The 14,586-nt window shown below is 36.7% G+C and overlaps 1 long non-coding RNA gene across 1 annotated transcript; it reads left to right on the top strand.

Annotated features, from left to right (window-relative positions):
* Positions 1-10,775: 10,775 nt before the first annotated feature.
* Positions 10,776-13,201, top strand: LOC134213048 (uncharacterized). The gene is made up of 3 exons (XR_009979389.1): positions 10,776-10,860; positions 10,925-11,097; positions 11,339-13,201. It is a non-coding gene; the product is annotated as an uncharacterized LOC134213048 (long non-coding RNA).
* Positions 13,202-14,586: the final 1,385 nt, after the last annotated feature.

Raw genomic sequence — 14,586 nt, 5'->3', positions numbered from 1 at the left:
TTAACATTCAAATTGTTAGAATTCAAAAGAATATTTTTTTAAATTCCTTTTTTTTTTCAAACGAGTTTCCCCTGGATTTTGTACTGAGTCGGATTTTTAAACTGAATTTTCACGTGGAACTCTTCCAAATTTCTTTCCTGTTGGGATTCAAAATTTACTGTGAAATACTTGAAAAACATCCAGAGAATTTTCTAAAGGAACGTCCGGATAAATATCTAGATCAACTTCCGGATAAATTCCCGATGGAGCTTCTTATAACTTTCTTCTGGATGGAGCATCTTATTATTTCTGAAAGTCTTCTGAAAAAATTTCCTGAGGAATTCCTGTTGGAACATCCAAACGATTTACTAAAGGAACTTCTGGAGAAAGTTCTGAAGGAACTTCCGGAGGAATACTTGGATGAATTCCGGAGGGATTTTCTGGAGGAATACCTGAAGGATTTTCCTGATGAATTTCTAAATGATGTTCCGGAGGAATTATTGAAGCAATTTCCGGTGGAATTCCAAAAGAGAAATTCTTGGAGGTAGTTGGAGAAGCTTCTTGAGGTATTGCTGCAGAAAATTCCGAAAGAAATCCTGGAAGAAATAGAAGTATACTTTCGGAAGCATTCTCGGAGAGTAATTTGGCAACCTTGAAGGATCTTCCAGAGGAGGCACATCCGGAAGGATCCCTGGAATAGCTTCCGCAGAAATCCTTAAAGAATTCCTGGAAAAACTATTGGATGAATTCGTGAAGAAACTGCCGAAGGAGTTCTGGAGGAACTTCTGGAGGATCTTCCTAAATGAATTCCTGGAAGATTTTTCGAAAAAAATCCCTGAAACTTCCGGACAATTTCCTGGATGAATTACGGAAAGAATACCAGTATATAGAGGTGAGCCTTCATATTCTTTTTGCATTAGAGAGCATGAAAGTACAGATTTGAGAGCAATTTTTGAAAATTATTGTTCTACTGAAAACTTTGGAGTCAACGTCGTTAATAAATTACCAAAATCAGCAGAAGTAGAAAGAGCTGAATCAATTATTAAAAATACAATTAAATATGAAAACGGACATTACTCAATAGGATTATTGTGGAAAACTGAAAGTATGAGTTTCCCTCCAAGTTTTAATAATGCTTTCAAACGTTTGGAAATGTTGGAGAAGACATTAGCTAGAAACCAGAGCTAAGAAAATGGGCAATTGAGTCATTTGAAGGATTTGTTAAAAGGGTTATGCCCGTAAGCTTAGCCCACGTGAGCTACTACAGGAACATCCAAACACCTATTATTTACCTCATTTTATTGTGACAAATAAAAACAAAGTCCCACCTAAATCAAGAATTGTTTTTGATGCAGCTGCAGCAGTAGAAGGAGTATCTTTTAACTCAGCACTGCTTTCAGGTCCTGACACAGTAAAATCTTTGTTCGGTGTTTTGCTAAGATTCAGAGAGTTCAAAATCGCTGTTACAGGGGATATACAAGAAATGTTTCAAAATGTGACGCCGGTGACTTACGGATTTTTCGGATGTAGAAAACATACACTGTAGAACTGTGGTCTAGAACTAACTTTATTACTAATGCTAAGGGTCTGTCTCATTTGGAGAATTAAACTTAAAAGTGACAGTTCGGAAATTAACAAATAACCCGGTCATAAGAATGGCTGGTGCTACCCAGCAATTCTAATAAGACATCGATGCAAAATGATTCGATATCTGTCAAAAGTAATCATGCTCTGCAAGCAGGGTTATTCGATAATTATTGAGATGTCACTTTTAAGTTTAATTTCAGTTTAATTATCCAAATGAGACAGAGCCTAAGCCGTATATATAAATGAATGTACAATATATTCTACCTGATTTTGACTCATTATCTTTTGGGTCCCTTTCTTATTATCTCTACTTTGTTATCGCCGCCACTATCGGTGCGTCACTATTTTTGTTACAATTTATGGGTCTCTTTCTTGGTCCTTCGTAGAAGATTAGTTTATGACATAATTGTCTCGGGTAGCAGAGAATTATCAACTATGCGCATATTGCAACTAACAATATGCCATGCGGTGCGCTGTATAGCTTAACGAAAATGACAACTTGAGTTTGAAATGCAAATTGATTGATTCTAGATTTACAATAATAACTGTCGATAAGCGATTTATTACTTATTATGAAATGATATTGATATTGTCTTTTTACTTAGGACTAGACATTTGTGTTGATTTTTGGATACACATTTCCTCTATACAGGTTCATTTCTGTTTCTTCTGTTTCATTGTTTGGTTGTTGATTCTCTTCTGAACATCTATTATTTTCCATTTTGTTTACTGTCTCCCTTCTAATGTTTTTATGCGACAAAAATTAGTTAATGAGTCCCAGAATGATGCTATTAGTTTCCAACCGAAACCATAGATGTCCTATAATATCAGAATATGTATGATTGTATCAACAATAAATTTTAAACCTCGAGCGAATAGGTAAATACCGATGAATGTTAACGTAGTGTTTCCCAACCATGTGCTCCAAGACAACACTTTGTTCCAGTACTTATGTATTGCACCATCAATTATTTTCTCAGATAATAAAGCATCAAATCTAAAGCCTTGAGTATTAGGATTTTGTCCAGCTAAAATTTTATAAACTACAGAAGATGCTACACGTCTTTCGCCTTGTTCATATATCATGTTCCTCATTTTGACCAAACTGTTGGAATCATAAACCCCACTCTCCATTAAGTTTGGCAATGGCGTGTATGACCAGCTGGTAACAATATCAGTTGATAGTTTACTTGGCGCAGTGGTTTCTCGTAATCTTCCATCTGTGGTATACCATCTGCTCCCAAATTTGAATTTGGCAGGAAGTAGAGGAGTACACTCTATTTCTGTTCCTAATGTTTGTAAAACGCGTGTAACTGGAGCTAAAAACATTGACACATTATTGTAAAGAACAGGAATTTCTTGATAACATTGCTCAGTAAATCTTGGTGTAATGTAAACAGGTTTACACTCCAAAACGTGCAAAACTTCGCCAGCGACTACTGCTGTGTAACCATTTCTCTTCGTTATGCTGCTGACGAATTCATTCGGGTTAAGCCTAGCCAGTGTAAGCTTAGTTTCTAAAAGAACTTTATCTAATTTACACATTTCAGCCATAACCATATTGTAAATATCATTTAAAGATTGGCCAATGTAACTTTCTACGAGAGTAATTTTGGAATTAAAATAAGTAAACAAATCCAAATTTTTTCCACTGTTTGCTTTTCTTGTAAATGGAGATCTAATACTCTGTGTTTCAATTATTAAAATTCTAGGATGATCAGTAGTAAATCCGTTGTAACCACAAATGCGAGTATCTTCTCGTGTTTTGATCGAAAATACTTGCGTTTCTGAAATAGTGCTGTAAACTACTGAATGAGTTTTCTTTATATTACCCTCTAAACTTGTAGTTTTATTGACAAGTCCTTCATAAATTACTTCAAATTCAGTTGTTTCACAGGACTGATTCAAGTCTACATTCCAGGTCAAATAACCTTCTTCGGAATCTAGACATGTTCCAATCGAATACGTACACATTAAACCATTTTTCAAAAATATCTGATCATTTTCAAGGTCAATATTTGCAATATAATCGTATAGAGCAATCTCGTACTCATAATAAACTAGTGCCCCAGTCCATGTATAGAATGGTGTACTATATGTGCCTCCGTTGCATGAATTTCCAGTCACGCTACCTACAATAAGCGTTTCACCCTTGTAGTGGAATTTAACTTCAGCTCATTAATTTGTCTGTCATGAGTCAGCGATACCATTCCTAAAGCGTGTACCTTTGTACATTCCTCTGAATTGAATTCTTTGACGATGTAAGAATATCCATACTGATAATCTGAAGTATGCGAAAATGAGCCACAATGTCTTATGGACCTTCGAATTATTACCTTACATTGAAGAACTTTAGTTAAACTTTTTACATTCCTTTGTAAAACCTGTATTGTTATTTCTGTTAAACTCAAATTACTTTTCTGAGGAATACAAGAAGCTACATCAAGAAGCGAGTAACTTGTCATGTTTACCTCTGGGTTGGCACAGTCAAATGCTATCAATCCTCTAGTTTCGAAACCAAAGATTAATGTAAACATGTATACGAGCAACATAAACGTTATGAGGTTACTAGGATTTTTTGTTCTTATGGTTTTATTCGAACGTAGATCGCACATTTCTTCATGATCATTTTGATTCGGGATTAAATCTGGTGAATCTAGTTTCTTCGGTTCTGAAAGTGGAATTGTGTCATGCCTTCCTTGAAAGTTTTGAGTTTGTTGAAATAAATCATCATTTGTTTCTAAAGATGGCTTTGGCTTTTGAATTTTCCGAACATCTAAAACTGCCACTTTGACGGCTGGCCTTTTATAAATACCTTTAGATGTTTTAATTTCAGCAGATCTTACTTGTCCATCTTTAGCCATTCTAACACTGATTACTCGACCTTTCAACCATGTTCCAGGAGGTGCCTTATCATCAGTTATTACAACAATATCGTCAACTTTAATAGGTTCAATTTGATTAGTCCATTTATTTCGTTTCAACAACAATGGAAGGTACTCTTTCGTCCACCGATCCCAAAAATATTTCCCATAGTTTTGAACCTTTTTCCAATGATGTTTTCTAAGTGAATTGCTGTTGGATCATAAGGTGGTACATATTCTCCAGCACGACCAATTAGAATATGAAATGGTGTCATTATTTCGTCGTCGATATCTTCTACTGGTATGTGTGTTAAAGGACGAGAGTTTAAAATAAATTCTACTTGGATCAGAGCAGATCTTAAAATTGCTGGTCGTGGTAAACGACTACCATACTGCTTCAGCATTTTGTATAGTGATAACTTTATGATTCTAATAAGCCTCTCCCATACTCCGCCAAAATGCGATGCCGCGGGAGGATTGAATGTCCATTTTAAGGCTAATGCTGCCGCATCACCGTTTCTCATTCTTTTATGAATATTCACAATTAGTTCTTTTAATTCATTGTCAGCTCCAACAAAGTTCGTGCCATTATCGCTGTAAAGGTGCTTAACTTTTCCTCTTCTGTTTTGAAAATTACGCAAACAGACAATAAAAGAATCTGTATCTAACTTCTCAGCCATTTCGATGTGAACTGCTCTACTAGACATACATGTAAAAATCACACCCCAACGTTTTTCTCTTGATCGTTTTACTGCAACTTCAAATGGACCAAAGTAATCCACTCCAGTATGCGTAAATGGATACAAGAAAGATTCGGTCCGATAATCTGGTAAGGGTGCCATCATGGGTGGTACTGGTTTTGCGTTAGCAATAATGCATTCTTGGCAATATTTCTTGACCTTTTTCAAAAGTGACCTTTGTTTAATAATCCAAAACTTTTGAAGAATAGCTGCAATTACGACATTGTCATTCTGATGCAAATACCGTTCATGATATGTCTTTACAATTAAAAAGAAATATTATGTTCATATGGTAATATAATAGGCTTTCTTGCTGATTCAGGTATGCTTCTTGCGTGTTCCAATCTTCCTCTTGCTCTGAGTACTCCATGATTATCAAGCATTGGACTCAATTTTCGTAAGCTGCTGGATTTAGCTATTTCTTTACCTTCTTTCAGTAATGTTACGTCCTCCATGAAACAATCCCATTGAGCTTTTTGAATATCGCGTTTTCAACCAATTTTACATCATCATAATTAGTGCTACGATCAAAATCTGTTTTATTTTTAACCCAATCGGTAAACTTTTTTATTATTAGAGTTCGCTTAACCAAACGCCACCAGTCCGAAAAATAATCGTCCTGAATAAAAGAGTAAGGATGTATTCTTTGATGAATGTTTACATAGTTTCTCAGCTCTTCATCAGTTTCCATACTTACTGTCCAGTTTGGCCAATAACTTTCTGATTTTCTTAAAAATGATGGTCCATTGAGCCATAATGATGCTCCCTTTTAATTTTTGTACCTTCATCAGCAGGGTTTAATGATGATTTTATATATCTCCATTGATCCATTGAAGTTGTTTCTAAGATTTCAGCAACTCGATGAGCTACGAATTGCTTATACCGCCTATGCTGACTATTAATCCATGCTAGGACAGTTTGGCTATCTGACCACATGACGCATTTTGAAATCGAAATTCTTAATTCTTTCCTTACGGTATTCAACAATCTTGTCCCTAATATTGCTGCTTGCAACTCTAAACGTGGTATAGATAACATTTTATTCGGTGAAACTCTTGCCTTTGCTGACACTATATTCACATCAGTGCCATTTTCAGTAACACTTTTCAGATACACAACGGCAGCAAAAGCATTTTCCGAAGCATCTCCGAACATATGCAATTCATAAAATAATGCATTTTTCAAGGTCATACATCTTGGAATCTTAAAATGGGTGACAAGTTTAAGCATATCTATCCAAGAGTTCCAAAGTTTGATAAACTATCTGGTAACTGGCTATCCCAATCAGAAGATTCTTTATGCCATTTTTGTAAAAGAATTCTACCATGAATTGTGAAGTTCGAAATTAACCCTAATGGATCGTAAATACTCATTACAAACGAGAGAGTTTCTCTCTTTGTAATCAACCTTGTGAATTCCAATCGATCAAGTTTTAATTGAAATTCGATCAAATCAGTTGATGTATTCCAATAGATACCCAATACTTTATCAGTTGGTATTTCTTTATTCTCGAACCATTTTATTTCTGAAACATGAAGTCTTTCTGAAGGAATATCGTTGGCAAGCTGTTGCGAATTTGTAATAAAACTTCTTAGATGAAATCCAGCATACTGTTGAATATTTATAACACCCTGAACAACTTCAGATGCTTCTTTAATTTCATCAAAGCTATCCAAATAATCATCAACATAAAAGTTATTTTCAGAAGCCTCAGAAGCCTTTGGAAAATCATCCTTAAAAAGCTGTGCATTATAATTTTTCACTGCTTGAGCACAAGCAGGAGAACACGTTGATCCAAAAATCATTGATTCCATCACATATACGCTCGGATCCCTATCGGCCTCACATTGTCTCCAAAGGTATCTTTGTGCAGGCTGATCTTCCATAACAATTTTATTTGCTGAAACATTTCTTGTATATCCCCTGTAACAGCGATTTTGAACTCTCTGAATCTTAGCAAAACACCGAACAAAGATTTTACTGTGTCAGGACCTGAAAGCAGTGCTGAGTTAAAAGATACTCCTTCTACTGCTGCAGCTGCATCAAAAACAATTCTTGATTTAGGTGGGACTTTGTTTTATTTGTCACAATAAAATGAGGTAAATAATAGGTGTTTGGATGTTCCTGTAGTAGCTCACGTGGGCTAAGCTTACGGGCATAACCCTTTTAACAAATCCTTCAAATGACTCAATTGCCCATTTTCTTAGCTCTGGTTTCCTAGCTAATGTCTTCTCCAACATTTCCAAACGTTTGAAAGCATTATTAAAACTTGGAGGAAACTCATACTTTCAGTTTTCCACAATAATCCTATTGAGTAATGTCCGTTTTCATATTTAATTGTATTTTTAATAATTGATTCAGCTCTTTCTACTTCTGCTGATTTTGGTAATTTATTAACGACGTTGACTCCAAAGTTTTCAGTAGAACAATAATTTTCAAAAATTGCTCTCAAATCTGTACTTTCATGCTCTCTAATGCAAAAAGAATATGAAGGCTCACCTCTATATACCTTACCGAAAATCAACCATCCTAGTTTGGTACGCGCTGCCATCGGCGAGTTCTCGTCACTTACCCTTCTGTCGGTCGTCAACAACAAATGAGCGTGCTCCATGCCAATTAAAATCATGGGCTTGGCGTTGACGTATCCCTGAACTGGAACATCAGCTAAATAAGTGAACTCCTTCTTCATGTGTTTAATATCCAATGTTTGCGTTGGAAGTTCAATGTTCTCGATGGTCCTGACATCCTTCATTGAATAAGTTTTTTCTCCATGTCCGCGTATCCACAGCTGTACTCTTCGGCTAGGTGATTCCTTTGAAACGTTCTGCGTCCAGGTTAATTCCAGTGGGTCTGACCGTCCATGGAGCCCAAGTTTATCCGCTACCGATTGATCCAAAAGGCTTAATGACGAGCCGGGATCAAGGAAAGCGAATGTTTCCAAGACAGTTTTCCATTCTGCAACGTTACTGGTACTATTTGATAATATACCGTTGATTTCCGATTTCCATGATGATTATTGTTAGTTTTGTCCTTCTCCAGATTTTGATTTTCCTTGGGTTTCTCGACGGCTGATTTATGCAATAAACGATTGTGCATTCCCTTGCAACCGTCTATTTTGCATTCTCGCTTGCTTCTGCAAAACTTACTACCGTGTCCTTTGTTCAGGCAAGAAAAACACAGTTTCAATTGTTGAATTCGTTGTTGCCTTTGCTCAACATTGAGGTTTTTCAATATGTTGCACTTGAACGTTTGATGCTCATGCTTACAAACGTTGCACTGCATTTTGAAGGATCGTTATGAATATTGATTCTGGGCTTTTGTTCCTTTCTTGTAGGTGGTGCTAATCTCCGTAATGTCGTTGCGTGAGTTTGCAGCCACTTATTCAAATCATGGAGAGTTGGCTGACTGACATTTCTTTGAAGCGCTTCTGTCCATGTTATCTGCATACTAAATGGTAGCTTTGATACTATGTCAGTAATTAACCGATAATCATGAAGGAATTCTGGCTTGGCCAATGTTTCCATTGTCACAACCAAATCGTCCAATGCGTTAGCAATATCGATTGTATGGAGTTTGGGTTGATTCAATGTTTTTGTCAGCTCGTTCAATAATTGCTGATAAATAGCCTCCGGTCTCCCATAAATTTCTTCAAGCCGTTGCATTATTTTAGGAACATTAGCTGCCCCTATCATCAAATTTGACACGCTCTTGGCAGCTTGGCCATACAGAGCTTCTTCCAATCTTGATAAATTTTCGAGATTGGTAAATCTACCTTCGGCAGATGTGTCATTAAAAATGCTTTTGAATTTCGGCCATTCACGAGCCTCTCCACTAAATTTTGGAAGCTTGATTAAGGCTTGCCTCGTCACATTTAAAGGACCTTCAGACTGACGTCTGTTTGCCACATCTTGTTGAATTTTCAGCGATTCATTTAGCTGGTTCGCTAAATCAAATTTCATTTTACGTCCAATAATTTCGCTCGTTCGTTTTCCAGATATTCGCATTTTGCGCAAAGGAATCGCTCTTCTTTTGTCGGCGTATGCTTAAGTTGCACACAACTAAGGTGGAACCACCTATCACAATCGTCACAAGACACCATATTATCCTTGGTGTCAGCTTCCTTGCATAAACGGCAGTTTCCGTTCTTATTTTCCACGAATTGGAACATAGCTTTTGATTTTGCCATCGCAAATGTTCACTTTACTATCACCTGGTTGTTTGCTGCTACTTTGCTTCTCTGTTTCCTTTTGCCGGATCTGCGCGTTCACTTCTGATGACAGCTTACAAAGGTATTTCCAACCTTTTGTTAATTCACACACTGCAGTTTCACTATTTTCAAAATGTCCAATGTCCTAGTTTCACTTGAATTACCACTCTGGGTTTTAATATTCAACACACAAGGTATTTTAGACACGATTCGTGAATATCTATTCACAACTTTCGAATGTTTGCCACTATTGGCTCAAGATTTGTAACAGTTAAATTTTGTGACAATGCACAACACTCAGACTGCACTCCTGGCGACAGTATACCACGTTACAAAATCAATCACTCTAGCTATTTATTACGACAATTTTTTTTTTATTTTTGTCGGAGTCCTTTCCACTTATTCTAGTTGATCTCCGCGCGCCGGTATCACTGCACAATTTCAACACAACGTCGCGAGTACTTTCCTCTCTGGAGCCACCAAAATGTGACGCCGGTGACTTACGGATTTTTCGGATGTAGAAAACATACACTGTAGAACTGTGGTCTAGAACTAACTTTATTACTAATGCTAAGCCGTATATATAAATGAATGTACAATATATTCTACCTGATTTTGACTTATTATCTTTTGGGTCCCTTTCTTATTATCTCTACTTTGTTATCGCCGCCACTATCGGTGCGTCACTATTTTTGTTACAATTTATGGGTCTCTTTCTTGGTCCTTCGTAGAAGATTAGTTTATGACATAATTGTCTCGGGTAGCAGAGAATTATCAACTATGCGCATATTGCAACTAACAATATGCCATGCGGTGCGCTGTATAGCTTAACGAAAATGACAACTTGAGTTTGAAATGCAAATTGATTGATTCGCGTTCGTTACAACCAGAATGTATGTTTGAAGAAATTCTTAGAGGAATACTCAGAGAAAATACTGGAAGAATGGTCAAAGATATTTCTAGAAGAATAACCAAAGGAATTCAAGGAAGAATTTAACGAAAGTGTGAAACAAGTTTCCTCTGATTTTGCTACTTAGTCTTTAATTAAAATCTCTTAATTTTTTTGTGGAATATCTCTGAATTTTTTTAGGAATGTTTTCACGTAGAAATTTACACTCTAAAAAATCATCACGTCAAAATTCACGTGAAAAATCACGTAACTGATCTGTCTTGAACAAACGACGATTGTTACGTGATGTTAGTAATGTTCACCTGAAATTCACGTAACTTGTACTAAAAACAGGGGGGAAGACACTCGAATCATTTGATTCGGTTTTATTTTCGAATCTTTTGTAAATCTTTTTAAATCTTTTTATCATTTTAAATCTTTTTGGATCTCGCCTGATCACAATCCCGCCTGCCTTCTTGTTTCAGTGTACATGCAGTACATCTGTCAAACTCAAACATAGAACCCGCATGCGAGTGATCTGGTTTTGCCGTTCAGCTTCCGAAGTGCCGGATCAATCCGGTCATACTGCCAAGGGTAAGTTTTGTAGTTTGTTGGTTGAATTGCAGATCGTAATATAACTGATATTAATTCATTGTAGGAAGAACACATGCAACGGATTGCTGCAAACAACACGGCCCGGTGGAGCAGATGCCGTTAACGAGGAGCATTTGAGGGGCTACTTTCAGTTTGCTCTACGGGCATGGTTACAACACGGTCTGGCAAGGCCTCTCTCCGACGGAAATGGGCCCTTCGGATCACTATTTTAAACAGGTAAGCAAACCAGTTTAGACGACGAATATTGTGAAAAAAAAAACAACGATCTTCGTGTACAAGTTGATATGCAGTACACTCCATATTGATAGTGCTTGTGATAGATAATTGCAGATATTTTGAGGCGCGTGTAATTAGTGCTTATGTCCAATTAAATAAATATAGCTATCTACAGTCCAGACTTTCAACAACCTAAATTGCTAAATGCTAACTAATCATTATAACTTCCTGGAAATTGCAGAAATTGGAGCCACTGGCGGAAGCGCTGTTGTCTAACCACCTGCTCTCGAACAGTATGAAAACTTCTAAGAGCAACTGCTTAATCTGCAGCTTTACCATCGATTAGATGTAGTGGCAGCCAACGAATCAATTAACATCAAGCACATCCATGTAGACTCGCTCGGTTATTTGCACTGTAGCAACGGGGCCAAGCAAATCTTAAACCAGATGCTCAACTTCTTTATCAATGTTCACCAGAACAGCGTCGGTTTTCAAAATGTGCAATATCAATTCGTTTCCAAAGTAGAGTTCCTTGACTCGAACAATTTTAACGCTTATCTCGGCATTAGTACTGGAGATCATTTGCTTCAGTAGAAGCTAGTGAATAACCTGGTTGCCCTGCCTATCGCTTGATGCGAATAACACTACAGGATGATTGATTCAATCAATCAGACGATATTTGTGCACTGGAATCGAGTGGTGGATTATTCCAAGGTGCTTCCGTCAGAAGACAGAGTCCGTACGGAAACTATGCCATCATGCTGGAGGCGAAGGACGTTTAGTAGTTGTGCTGGAACCCGATCCGCTCCAAATACTCTCAGGCTTGTTGAGGCTGAAGTTCATCGAGCTGTTTACTAAGCGCGGCAATGAAAAATACCAAACTGCGTTACATTTGAGTCGTCACTGGGATGAGCTCTTCGTGAAAGTGCGATTCAAAAACCGTTTTCCTGCATGCAAGAGTTTTCTAGTCAAATTATTACCATCTCGTTTATATACGGTGCATGCAATGTCCAAAGAAAAGACACTTGCCCTATATTTCTTTGCTCTGATTAGTGAGCTGCTGGTAATGACAATTTGCAACGATAAGTACGTACAGGCACGTGCTCTTCAGCCAACGAGGAAGGCCGAAAAGAATAATTCGGAGCAGAACAACCATGAAGCCGTAGTGGTCCGGATGGCGGATATGCTTTTCACCCCTAAACAGCTTCCTGGGTAGTACCATTGCTTTTGGACTCACTAGTGGCCGCCCTCGAACAGATGTCGCATGATGCCAAGATAGAGAGCCGTTTAATTGAAATCAGTGGAAAAGTGAGATTAAAGAACTGAAAAAGATAGACAAATTCAATTGATCAATGAATCGATTTAATGATTAGTACTGCCCAACTAACAATTTTGGTGCTAAAAGCTTCAACTTCTAGCCTTTGGCTGTATAATATTTGAATAAAAGCAGCCAATGCTGATTACAAGAAAAGCCTCTGCAAATAATCCCTTAAACTTCAACTCGACTATTACCCAAATATCTATCAGCTAGTCATTGTGCCGAATATATTTAATCTTTTATCGTTTATGCAGCTTTCATATAGTCATAAAACAGCTCTGTCTGAATTAGCAACAAAGCTTATCGGTTAAGAGCTCATGTATGTAACTGAGTTGCTTGTTAGCAACTTCCCATATTACGGTGAGTAGCATTCACAATGAAAACGTTTTCGCTGTTGTTATAGCACTAACAATATAGCGTAATGGCGCTATAAATGAACTAACGAAGCTTTTAGGCAACTTCTGTATCTTTGAAGATTACACAACGTTTAAGTAAACCTTATACTGCTTCTTTTAATAGCTTATCAGTATGGAACGTCAAAACCGCAATGTTTACATTTGATTTTTGGTGCCGGAGCTGTGTATGAGCTATTGATTTCTGTAATGCAGCTACAAAGGTATTCACCTGCTCTCATAGCCACTGACAAAGCGCTGTCATTAATGCTAGCAGTAGCATAAGAAAACAAGCCATTTAGAAGCGATATTTCTGTTGACGGCTACTGTTAAACGATTAGCAACAGAGTAGCATCTATACAGATCGAGAAAATGTTGCCTAAAAACAATTTCAGCGATTGATAATGCATAAAAGTTAGCCAATAGAAATGCTGATAGATGTTTGAATAATGGTTGAAATAATGCTGACAGCATAATTTTTAAGCTTATGTGCTGAAAGCAGCATGTAGGCCTCTTTCTAACGTTTATACAGCATGAATCTGAAAATATCTTAAAAATCGTTAGTAAAACAACCTATAGGGTATGCGAAGAAGCACATCCATAATTTTCTTTGTTATTTACATATGTCAAAGTGACGGTGACGACAGAGCAGCGGCCATTGAATCAGGAGATCAGGAGTTCGAATCTAGGTAGCAACAAAATTGATATTTGAGTTTCCACAAAAAAAAAACATTGGATAAACTCCGAAATTTACTCTCCTCTCAAATAATATTTAATCAAATTGAATTCAGTGGCTGTATAAAACTTATTTAACAGATTCAAAAAATCTGAATAAGCGCCATTGAAGCGAATTATATTACTAAATGGTTTAGTAAAGATTGAGAAAAAAATGTGTAACATGCTGTAAAGTAGTTGTGCAGACACGTCAAAAACAGCTGAATAGATTCGCCAGATTTGCTGGTAAAAGCGTTGAATAGAAGTTCTTGATCTTATGTATAGCACACATATTCAGCTTGAAGCCGTATAGACGAGTTGAAATAACATTTACATTGACATTAAATGTTAGTTGGGTGTACAGTAGAATATCGCTTTTAAACCAGAAGACTGGGATCAATCACAATAGATTTGAAAAGTACGAAAAGTAAGGCTAGAGTAGTATCACGCAGAGTGTGATTTCAGCGTTGTACGAACAACACCAACTGTACGTATCATCGTGTTAGCATCATGATATACGAATGCAAAAATGGTAACTTGGCTTAGAAACCTTGCAGTTAATAACTGTGGAAGTGCTTAATGAACACTAAGCTGCGAGGCGGCAATGTCCCAGTGGGGGATGTAATGCCAATGAGAAGAGAAGAAGACTACGTTCAGTTATAGAAACATAAAGTATATGTAATAAGTCCGGAATAAATATAATACTTTTGATAGTTAATCTTTAGATAATGAAGGAGAATAATGATAAATTATTTTAGAGCGTCTTAGGGGAAATGCTACAAGGTTAAAAGACTATTATTATTCCATTTACTTCCACTATTCCCTTTTTATGTATCAACAGATACGTATTTTGTTTTCTACTTGAAAACATAGGTCGATAACAAAACACTGAAGAAGTTTTCAAGTAGAAAACGAAATACGTATCTGTTGATACATAAAAAGTGAATAGTGAAAGTAAATGGAAGAGTTTGTATTGGACTTAGAATTAACTAAAAAAAAACACTAATAAAGAAAAAAGAAGAAGAAAGAGTAAATGGAAGAATAATAGTCTTTTAACATGTTTTA

This window comes from Armigeres subalbatus, chromosome 2 (genome assembly GCF_024139115.2).
Source record: "Armigeres subalbatus isolate Guangzhou_Male chromosome 2, GZ_Asu_2, whole genome shotgun sequence".
In the NCBI taxonomy this organism is placed as follows: Eukaryota; Metazoa; Arthropoda; class Insecta; order Diptera; family Culicidae; genus Armigeres; species Armigeres subalbatus.
Note: the sequence above shows the minus strand (reverse complement) of the source record. Positions and strands in the feature narration are given on the sequence as shown.